The sequence below is a fragment of the Galeopterus variegatus genome, unplaced genomic scaffold, assembly GCF_000696425.1.
Source record: "Galeopterus variegatus unplaced genomic scaffold, G_variegatus-3.0.2 Scaffold11038, whole genome shotgun sequence".
NCBI lineage: Eukaryota > Metazoa > Chordata > Mammalia > Dermoptera > Cynocephalidae > Galeopterus > Galeopterus variegatus.
The window spans coordinates 37,396-49,172 of record NW_007737149.1 but is presented as its reverse complement, the minus strand read 5'-3'; positions in this window follow the sequence as shown (position 1 = coordinate 49,172).

Sequence of the window (11,777 nt, the reverse complement as noted above, 5' to 3'; positions counted from 1 at the left end):
CAGTAAATATCCACTTTCCTAGCACCAATCATTGAAGAGACTGTCCTTTCCCCATTGTATATTCTTGACGCCTTTGTCAAAAATCAGTTGGCTATAAGCAGATGGGTTGATTTTGGGGCTCTCTATTCTATCCAATCATTTTATTTTTCTGTGTTTATGCCAGTACCACACTATTATGTTTAGAGTAGCTTTATAGTATATTTTGGTATCCGGAAGTATGGTGCCTCCAACTTTGTTCTTTTTGTTCATGATTGCTTAAGCTATGCAGGGTTTTAGTGATTCCATACAAATTTTAAGATCATGTTTTTTATTTCTATGAAGAATGTCATTGTTATTTTGATTGGGATTGTATTGAATGTGTAGATTGCTTTGGGTAATATAAACATTTTGGTGATTGAGTATTTCAACCCATGAACATGGGATATCTTTCCATTAATTTGTGTTCTCTTCATTTTTTTCAATAATATTTTATAATTGTATTGAAGATATCTTTCACCTCCTCAGTTAAATTTACTCCTAGGTATTTCATTTTTTGGGTAGCTGGGAATGAGTTTACTTTCTTGATTTCATCTTTTCCTATTTCACTGTTGATATACATGAAGTCTGCTGAATTTTGTGTTGTATCCTGAACTTTACTGAATTCATTTACTAGTTATAACTTGTCTCTTGCATTAGTTTCTATTGCTGCTGTAAGAAATCATTACAGACACAGTAGCTTGAAACAACACAAATTTATCATTACACAGTTCTGGAGGTTAGAAGTTCAAAATGGGTCGTACTGTGCCAAAATGAAGGTATAGTCAGTCTGTGTTCCTACAGGAACCTCAAGAGAACAATCTGTTCCTTTGCTTTTACCAGCCTTTAGACGTTGCCCATTAGCCTTGGCTCACGTTTCAGGTCCAGCTAACAATCCCGTCACTCTGACCTCAGCTCCCACTGCCACATCTCCACTAACTCTATCCTTCTTCCTCCCTTGCCACCCTGTGATCATGTTGGACCCACATAGATAATCCATGAAAACCTTGACATCTCAAGACCCTTAATCATATCAGCACATTTCTCTTCCCATGAAAGGTAACATGTTCAGAGATTCTGAGAATTAGGACATCAGCATTTTTGAGGGGAGGCATTATTCTGCCTATAACATCTCTTTGGACATATTTTGTAGAACTAGGCAGTCTTGCATCTGTCTTTTTCACCAGAATTCAATACTGTAGTTTCACAAATGTTTACACACTGTGTACCCTTTGCACATTATTTAAGGGCAAAAGATGTGCTCAACAAACTCTACACAGAGCTGTGTTTGAATGAAGGACAAACAAAAACATTTAGTTCAAAAGATCCAAAAGTGGGAACACTCATACACACACATTTGGACCACACTCATCACAATTTTATTCAGATGTGATGGATGAACTCAATCAACCAAAGAGACACCATTTCCAAAAAATAGTTGCTTATTTAGATTGGAAAAATAATTTGTCACCTTTCATCTCCTATTGTTCAAAGTTCAACCCAATCAGGCATTAGGTCCCTTCCTCTAACAGATTATGTCCACCTGAGTTTCCAGGAGGTTCCATGGCATCTTGTGTTCAAGTAGTAACAGCAAAGCCTTGTTGAGTGTTAGCCACTGGAGTCATAGGGCACAGTGGTGGAGCAAGGCACTTCTGAGCATACCTGTGAAAGCAGGATGGAACTGAAAAAGAAATCATGAAGGCCTTTAGCTGCAGCAGGGACAATAAATATAACCCAATTCCATGATCTAGGGCTGCCCAGGAAAAACATTGCAAGTGTGCATAGAGGGTTAAAAATATTGATTCTTGTTTGATTTTTAGACAGGGCTCTTTAGCTAAAATAACTTATGGGACAGAAGCCTTTAGGTAGGGGGCAAGAGCCCACAGCTAGCAGGCCTAAAACCCTATCTAATCATTTCCAATGAAGTATATGATGACTCTCAGCTGATTTTTAGTATTGGGTTTTTATTTAGTGCCTGTATGGGACAATTCCATACACGCAGTAAATTCCATTTTACAGATTTAAATCCCCAAACTGAGTGAAGGATCATGATATTTTCCTAAAAATCCATTTATTTTTTAAAGAACTGTGATTATATATATCTCAATATTTTGTGTAAATCCCAAGACTCTTTGATTTTTAATGACTTTTCCACTACATCAAGAACCAAAAAAAAAAAAAAAAAAATGCACCCAAGATCATTCAGATTTTTTTTTTAATTCAAAAGCAAAATTGAGGAATTTTAAGGTCTCCCAATTGAGTTTTATTGCCCTCCCTCTGCAGTATACTTATGTCTGATTTGAGTAGCTAATGCCCTCTCCCTGGAAGTCCACAGGCCTTCACTCCAGTTGACTGTACTGTCATAGGCCACATCTATCATCTCTGCTTTCTGAAGGGCTATTTCCATAAGCCACTTTCATGAGAATTAAAGTGTCCTTTCAAAGAAATTATTTAGAATAGAAGTAGAACTCACTATAAATTGTAGGTAGGGATTTAATGATATAAACTTATCGCTTGATAGGAAAATGTGTTCTAGTATTCTATAGTTGTCCTAGGTATCTATAATTAACAATAACTTATTGTGTCTTTTCAAATGGGGAGAAGAGAGGAGCTCAAATGTGCTCAACAGAAAGACACATTAAATGTTTGCCATGATATATGTGCTAATTATCCTGATATAAATATCATACCTTGCATATATGGGGACCAAAGGAAAACTTCACCCCTAAAGGTTCATTAATAAAAATCACTGACAAATCCAGGTCAGTATGAAGAAAAGGCCTAAAAACTAATATTATTTAACATGCTTAGAGAAAGCAAAACGTAGGGGAATCACAAGAGAGTAATGTCCTGATTTTCCAGTGGGTGCAGAGCTTGTATATCCACCTTCATAGGGAAAGAGAAGGTGGAGGTATAGGAGCAAATGACTCTTTGGAGGGTGCAATGAACCTGAAGAACATACAATGGCCTAGGGGAAAGCTACTGGCCTGCAGAGCAGAAAATGACTGGTAAGTGATTTTCTTTAAAATACTGAATGGGAGTAAAATATAAGATATAATTTAGTCCAGGTATGATGACAGACGCCAGTCTTTCTTCTTGTGATATGAGTTAAGTGAAGGAAAACTCAGGGAAAGGGCCATAGGTAATGTCTGCTTCTTTGACAGGTCTAGACTACATAGTGTGCTTTCGAGAGTGACAGAGAATCGAGGGACAGGTTGTGGGGTAATGATAGAGAGACATTGAGGCTGCTTCTTTATTTCAGACTGTCAGAACACAATATTTTAGGTATAATGGCTTTTTGTACCCCAACATTCCCCTGTCTGAAGCTTTGCTACAAACTTCATACATTAAAAACTGAGTTGGTGGCTGTGGAGTAGGAAAAGTTGAGTTAGTAGCTTAATGGTAAAGGATCTCACTTCATCAGTCTCCCGTACTCTGGAATAGATCAGTCTAATTAAATAGTTGTGTCTCATTCTAGAAGATGGTGTTGCAGGTAGTTTCTCAAAGCTAGACCTCTATGTATGATGTTCTTAAATAAGAGGCATTTCTAAGGTACCAGAAGAAAACAACAAAGCCATTGTCTGGATCCATCTGTAGACTAGTCTGTGAGTCTGGGGACTCTGTAGCATTTTCGGTTGGAGTAGACTGGTAGTGCCAATTTGACAGATTTTTCTAGATTGCAGTCTATGTGTACAAAGCTGGTCCAAATATAAGTTGTTAATGGTGATTTTTCTTCAAAGCCAAGATCAGTTCAGCCTGCAGTGCCTTCGGAAAAAAGGAAGCTTCACGTACTAGTAATTTCAAGTCAGAAGTTTAGAAGAAGAAAACAAATCTGCAACATTAGTCTGTGGAGTCGCAGACAAATACTGGAAGAAATTCAAAATTCAGTCCAGATAATAAAAACTCAAAAACAATGAACAGGGTTAGAATCTGATAACATATGTAGTATAGGTTTCTTCTTCTGACACATAATTTCTCTCTGTACAAGTCCCCTGTTTCTACCAAAGATATCTGTGACAAGACTAATTCATTTGCAAACTAAGTGTAGTATCTGGCCTGATTATTTGCATAAAGTACAGCAAGAATAATGACTTATCATATTCTTTTTAAATTGGCATTGGTGAGACTTTTATAAGGAATATTAGATTAGACCTTTAAAAACCTTTCATGTGTTAGGAAGCCAAGCTATAGATCTGACTCCGATTACCTGTAAGAGTTGGGTGAATTCCTCTCTTCTGGAGTTCCCCAAACTATCAAGTCTCCTAGGCCTGTCAGGTGCTATTATTCTTTACTCACTACAAGGTTAGGAATGCTGTAATCATGTAGACATGGCATCAGGACTGTCTTTCCAAGGAGCTTTTTATTGACTTCATAAAAGGTCAATCTCAATTCCTTAAAGCAGTCTGATCATATCTGAAAATATGACATTCTAATGAAAGCGTTGGTAAAATAACCAGTGTCTCCAATTCTGTCATGTTGGTTTTTTTTTTGGTTTGTTTTTATTTTAAAGCAGATTCTTATTGATCTCATGCAAATAACTATATCACCATAAAATAAGAATACTAATAAATATTTTCAAAATCCTGTAGGGATCATGTAGAGAGAAAGACAAATGTTTCAGTTTTGCTCAGAAAAGTATACTTTGCCAAATAGCCCAAAACAGGAAAAAAAAAATTAAAAGTCTGAAAAACAAAACAAAACAAAGTAATTAGCAATGTTTAAAACCAAAGTTAAAAAAAAGAGTCATTTTAATGTTTTGTTAGTTCAATCCCATGTAATTATTTCTTGTTCTGATTAATGTTAGATTAGCAATTTATGAGTCAAATTTTTCCATTGGAATTATTATCCAGACCAACTGAATAGTTTCAAAATCGTCAGCAGAGTCTGTGTTCCACAATACTTATCAGATTCTTCTTATCTTTTTTATAAACTTCTTTGAAAAAATAACACTTTAGCATTTGTAAAGACCTTTAAAAACAACATTGAAATAAAACAATTTATTGTAACCTGGTTAAAGACACAATTGACAAAATATTTAGTTGTGTCCATGACCTACAACAAGTTTCCATAAAAACCATAACTATGACTGGTAACGTATCAAGACATGTCAGAATTTTAGGAATTTCATACATTTTGGAGCACACAGTAAAAACATATTTAAAAATTTTAAAGTTGTTTATTGAGAGAAAAAGAAAACTTAAAAAATTAACACAGTTTATTAAAGTAATTAAAAAACCTAATAAAGACACAAAATCTTTCTCACTTCCCCACCACCTTTTTTTCTTTCAGTTACTCAAAGAGTGGATATCCATTTTTTACTATCTCTTATCAATCAATACTAAATGAAAATCTTATTTACAAGAGAAAACAAAATGTCATTTTTGTACCAGTGGACTGCTAATATTTAAGCTAATTTCAATAAAAGCTAATAATAATCAAATATATCCAATTTCAGTTGGGTTTGACCACACAAAACAAGATTTCTATAAATTTTTCATGACTTTTTCCTATTATATCTATTTAGTTTTGCCTCTAACATTTTGTTCTATTCTTTAAATTTCAAATACAATTTAAATATCCTTTAAACTAGACAGTTTTTTCCTTTAACAAAAGCCAGACCACATCTTCATACCCTTTTCATAGCCTTCCTTACCAAATTATTTTCCTCACATCCAATTTCCTTAAACACTCTGTACATATATATGTGTGTGTGTGTGTGTGTATATATAGCAGTTTTAATTATATATTAACTATAACTAACTCACAGTAATCCAAATTTCCAGCAAAAAAACTAGGAAGCAAGAAATTTTGAACTGTTTTATAGTAATATTTATAGAGAAAACCGTTCTAATTTCTAATTTCCATTTCAAATTAAAATTTTTATAGTCATTTAATAGATCCAAATATATTTAGATTTTTTAAATATCACATTAAAACAAATTGTCAAAGTCTGTAACTTTAAACATATGTATAACAAATAATATTTCAGTATTGTAACTAAGAAGTGACTCAGACATTTATGGTCACCTATTACTTAATTTTAAATAACATGACTTTAACATTTCAAGCTAATGAAAATAATTTTTGAAACTATGACAATTTTATTTGTAAGCATTTAATCCCCTCACATTTGTCTAATTTACTCATACCAAGCTCTACTTTAATCAACCAGCATTAACTAAGGCCTTTGAAATATTGGACGTAGATCTCCTTTCCCTAGCTGTTCTGTGTCCCAAGTAATCACATGGCATCTAGGTCCACATAGCACCCAGTGCAGCCATGAGGAGCCCAACACAGAGGCTACAAATATAACATCTAAAGGATATTTTCCCTCCCAGCATGGACAGGTGGCAGTGCTGAAACATACTGGATTTTGTCTCACAGCTGATGACCCATGTGCTATGGACACATTTCCCCAGGTCTTACCATAGTCACAAACCTAGACCCAGAATTCAGAGGCTTAAAACCAAAGGCACGCTAACAAGCAGCCATTCCTCACAGCACGTAGCTTATGAACAAATTATGTACCAAACATATCATAAAAACAACAATTTTATAACCTTGAAACTTCAGAGACAGTATACATTTGTTTAGACCAAAGATTTTTTAAATATCACATAAAAGCAAATTGTCAAAGTACATAAATTTAGACTTATGTATAATAAATAATATTTCAGTATTGTAACTAAGAAATGACTCAGGCATTTATGGTTACCTATTACTTAATTTATCATAACATGACTTTAAGATTTTAAGCTAATGAAAATAATTTTTGAAACTATGACAATTTTATTTATAAGCATTTAACCCACTCACATTTGTCTAATTTACTCTTACCAAGTTATACTTTAATCAACCAGCATTAACTATGGCTTTTGAAATCCTGGACATAGGTCCCCTTTCCCTAGCTGTCCTGTGTCCCAAGTAATCACACAGCATCCAAGTCCGCATGGCACCCAGTGCAGCCATGAGGAGCCCAACACAGAGGCTACAAAGATAACGTCTAAAGGATATTTTCTCTCCCAGCATGGACAGGAGGCAGTGCTGAGACATATTGAATTTTGTCTCACAGCTGATGGCTCATGTGCTATGGACACATTTCCCCAGGCCTTACCAAGGTCACAAACCTAGACCCAGAATTCAGAGACTTAAAACCAAAGGCAAACTAACAAGCAGCCATTCCTCACAGCACGTAGCTTATAAGCAAATTATGTACCATCCATATCATAAAAGCAACAATTTTATAACCTTAAAACTTCAGAGACAGTCTAAATTTGTTTAGAACAATAGACACACTTAGGCAAAAATGTCTAAATTAAATTCTGAAACCATTTCTACTTTATTTTACCAACAATTTTAAAAACTAAAGTCATGTGAACTTGAAAAGCATCTATACTTAAATGCTCATGAGAAGAGGTTATTTGTAAGCCAATTTGGAACTTGAAAAGCATCTACACCATCTGCTCATTGACAACACATTATTTGTAAGCCAATTTGGTACAATGCAGACAATACACAAGCACAGGTATAGACATAAACATGTAGACCCACGTACAGCTTACAATATATACGTGCATACATAATAAAGCAAGAAACAAATGAAGATCTTATGGGTTTTGTTTAAAATGTTAGTAATGAAACAGATAAAATACAAAACTCACCAGTAAAAAAAGGACAGTTGGATTTAAATTATCTGTTTGTAAATGAAACAACTCAAAGCTTCTCTGCTCCACTAGGCCAAGCCTTCACCATGTTTTAGAGAAAACAAAGTAGCAAATTTACATTGCAAAGCACAGAGAAAGAATGTAAGCCTTTTCAAGGAATTTGGTTGTATCAGAGGAGACAGGGAAAGATTAAAAAATAAATGACAAGACAAAATTAAATCATAGAAATTCACTCTAAGATTTCTGGAGAAGATACAAAGATGAGCCTAGAAGAAAACTCAGAAGTCTGTTCAAAATAACCAGTTGAATGCCAGAAAATCATAGTTTTGAGATCAGCTATTTAGACAAGTTGGTTTTGATCTAGTTTTTGTTCTTTAACAGGGTTACTGAGATAAGGGCTGAGCCAATGAACAAACAGAGCCAAAGCCATTCAACTCATGGGCTCTGAGAGGAAGGTGGCAGACCCAAAAGCAGGTAGGTTGGCATGTCATGGCTGTATTTCTCAGGAGGCCTCAGAGTCTTTCATGAAAACATCAACAAGAAAAGCACATAGAGGGACTGCATAGTTAATAGAGGTCCATGAAAAAGGCATTCAGTCAACTAAATAGTTTCTTTGGAGAGAAGCAAAAATCAATAGAGAGATATGGAGGCCTTAAAGAAAATATACTAAAAATGAAAAGGTTACAAAGAAACCTCAGAATCCAGAGCCAGTACACTAGTTGCAAATGGGCCCATTCACTGAACTTGGAGAGAAGTTAAAAAACAAAAAAAGAAAGAAACAGAACAGAACATTATAAACTTAACTTTTATAAATACTTTCCCCTGAGTTAAATTAATTTTTCAATGGGTCTAAAAATTGTTTCAATCCTAGTTTCTGCCCAAGTGCTGTTAGCTAGTTTTCTAGATATTAACATTTCAGAATAATTTACATCTGCAAGGGATTAGTTCTCTGTGTGGGAATAGAACTTGGGTAGTGAATGTGAAAGCACTACATTTTAGTCATTAGTCTTCAGTGCCAAGAAAGTTTTTAAGGCGAGATGTTATATTGATCTTCTCATAGGTTTTTAAGATCAAACCTCTCTCAAAGTTTTCTTCTGAACACAGTCAATTCAAAGGATCCCTCATATTGCCAGAGACAATTCAAAGGATCCCAAATGTGCACCCAATTTCAATAGCAGCTCACCTAACAAAGACCAGGAGGTCTCACAAGAGGGCATAGAAGAATAAGGGGTAAGCCCCTCACTCTCTTAATCCCCAAAATTTTACTCCCATAGATAGGCTAAGATAGCAAAACACTCTTGTGGCCACAGGTGTTAAGAATTGGGTTGGACATATGGTGCATCCAGTATCCCATGAATTTGTGAGAGGCCGCAAGTCACAGACCTACTGATCAGGACACTGCACAGGACCTCCTGAAATTGGACTTTTCCAGGGCTAACCAGGCAATAATAGTTGAGATGGCAAAAGCCACTTATAAATGGGATATCTTAATAGGAGAAAAACACTCCTGACAGCTTGTTATATTCAGAATAAAGAGCGTGTATTCTGGTTTCCCATTTAAATCAAACTAGCCACCAGATAGGAGCTGACACACATATCCCCAGATGGTGGAGGCCAAGAGAGAAAGCTTTCACTTGGTCATAGTCAAGCTCCAAGACATGAAAACAAGAGGTGAGAAGAACTTGTACAGCCAGCTTGAACAACAGGCTTATAGGCCTTGTAGGCCTGTGTTGTAAGCACAAGAGGAAGTTGTTCCCTTACCTGCCTAAAGTCCAGACCTGCCAAAGAAGAAGACAACTACCTTTGGTCTGTCCTTGAGTTTTCTTTAATTTAATTTCTATCACAAGAAGGGAGACTGGAGCCTGTCAACACACCTGGACTCATTTTATCACAGACAATTATCTTACATTTTGGCCCCATTCAATATTTTGAAGAAAATCATTTACTAGTCATTGTCTGCTTTGAGGGTCATGTGGACTTTGGCCCACACTGTTGTATGCTATCCAGGCCCATTGCATCCCCTAAGAATCATTTACTTCTACACCTCCATCTCCCCTTTCCCTATGGAGATGGATACCCTAATGAGAAATTGGGGCATTACTCTCTTGTGAATCTCTCATGCTTTGCTTTCTCCCTGGAGGTTAAATAATACAATTTGTTATGATTTTTCTTCTTGATCTAAATTAGTCAGTGATTTTTATTAATAAACCCTTGGGGTGAATTTTTCATTTGGTCTCTCCACATATGCCTGCATGAAAATTTCACTCTACAACACTTAAACATATATAATAACAAATAATAATAAAAGAAAATACTGGAATGTGAAAATTTTAAAAATATGTATATTACAAAGCTTCAATAATTTAACAGAGTAAGATTGCAACAAGGAGAGACATATAGATCAATAAACGGAATTGAGAGCCCAGAAACAATCCCACAAATCCCACAAGCATGGCCAACTGATCTTCAATAGTGGTTCCAAGAATACACATGGGGAAAGGATAGTCTCTTCAACAAATGTTGCCAGGAAAACTGATTACACATATGCAAAAGAAATAAATTGGACTTTTGTTTTATAAAATATAGAAAAACCAATACAAAATGGATTAAAGAATTAGACATGTCATGAAACTAAAATTTTTAAGAGAAAATATAAGGGAAATGCTTCAGAACTCTTGGCTTGGAAATGATTTTGGGGATATGACATCAAAAGTCAAGCAACAAAAACAAAATTGGTAAATGGGACTTCATCCTACTGAAAAACTGGTGTACTGTAAAGAAAGCAATCAGCAGAGTTAAAGGAAAATTACAGAATAAAATGAAATATTTGCCATTGCTAACCCTAACCAAAATGGCATGGTACTGGTATAAAAACAGACACATTGATCAATGGAACAGAATAGAGAATACAGAAATCAACCCACACACTTACGGCCATCTGATCTTTGACAAAGTCACCAAGCCTATACAATCGGGTCGGGACTGCCTCTTCAGCAAATGGTGCTGGGAGAACTGGATATCCATATGCAGGAGAATGAAACTAGACCCATACCTCTCACCATATACTAAAATCAACTCAAAATGGATTAAAGATTTAAATATACACTCTGAAACAATAAAACTTATTAAAGAAAACATAGGAGAAACACTTCAGCAAATAGGGCTGGACACAGACTTCATGAATACAACCCCAAAAGCACGGGCAACCAAAGGAAAAATAAACAAATGGGACTATATCAAACTAAAAAGCTTCTGCACAGCAAAAGAAACAATTAACAGAGCTAAAAGACAACAAACAGAGTGGGAGAAAATATTTGCAAAATACACATCCGACAAAGGACTAATATCCAGAATATATAAGGAACTCAAACAACTTTACAAGAAAAAAACAAGCAACCCAATCAAAAAATGGGCAAAAGAGCTAAGCAGGCATTTCTCTAAAGAAGATATACAAAAGGCCAACAGTCATATGAAAAAATGCTCAACATCACTCAGCATCCAGGAAATGCAAATCAAAACCACACTGAGATACCATCTCACCCCAGTGAGGATACTAAAATCCAAAAGACTTTGAACGATAAATGCTGGCGAAGTTGTGGAGAAAAAGGAACTCTCATACATTGTTGGTGGGAATGCAAAATGGTGCAACCCCTATGGAAAATGGTTTGGAGGTTCCTCAAACAGCTGAAGATAGATCTACCATACGACCCAGCTATCCCACTGCTGGGAATATATCCAAAGGAATGGAAATCATCAAGTCGAAGGTATACCTGTACCCCAATGTTCATCGCAGCACTCTTCACAATAGCCAAGAGCTGGAATCAACCCAAATGTCCATCATCGGATGAGTGGATACAGAAAATGTGGTATATCTACACAATGGAATACTACTCAGCTATAAAAACAAATGAAATACTGCCATTTGCAACAACATGGATGGACCTTGAAAGAATAATACTGAGTGAAACGAGTCAGGCAGAGAAAAAGAAATACCACATGTTCTCACTTATTGGTGGGAGCTAAAAAAAAATAAAAACAAAAAACAAATCAATTCACTCACATACACACACACACACACACACACACAAAAAAAAAAAC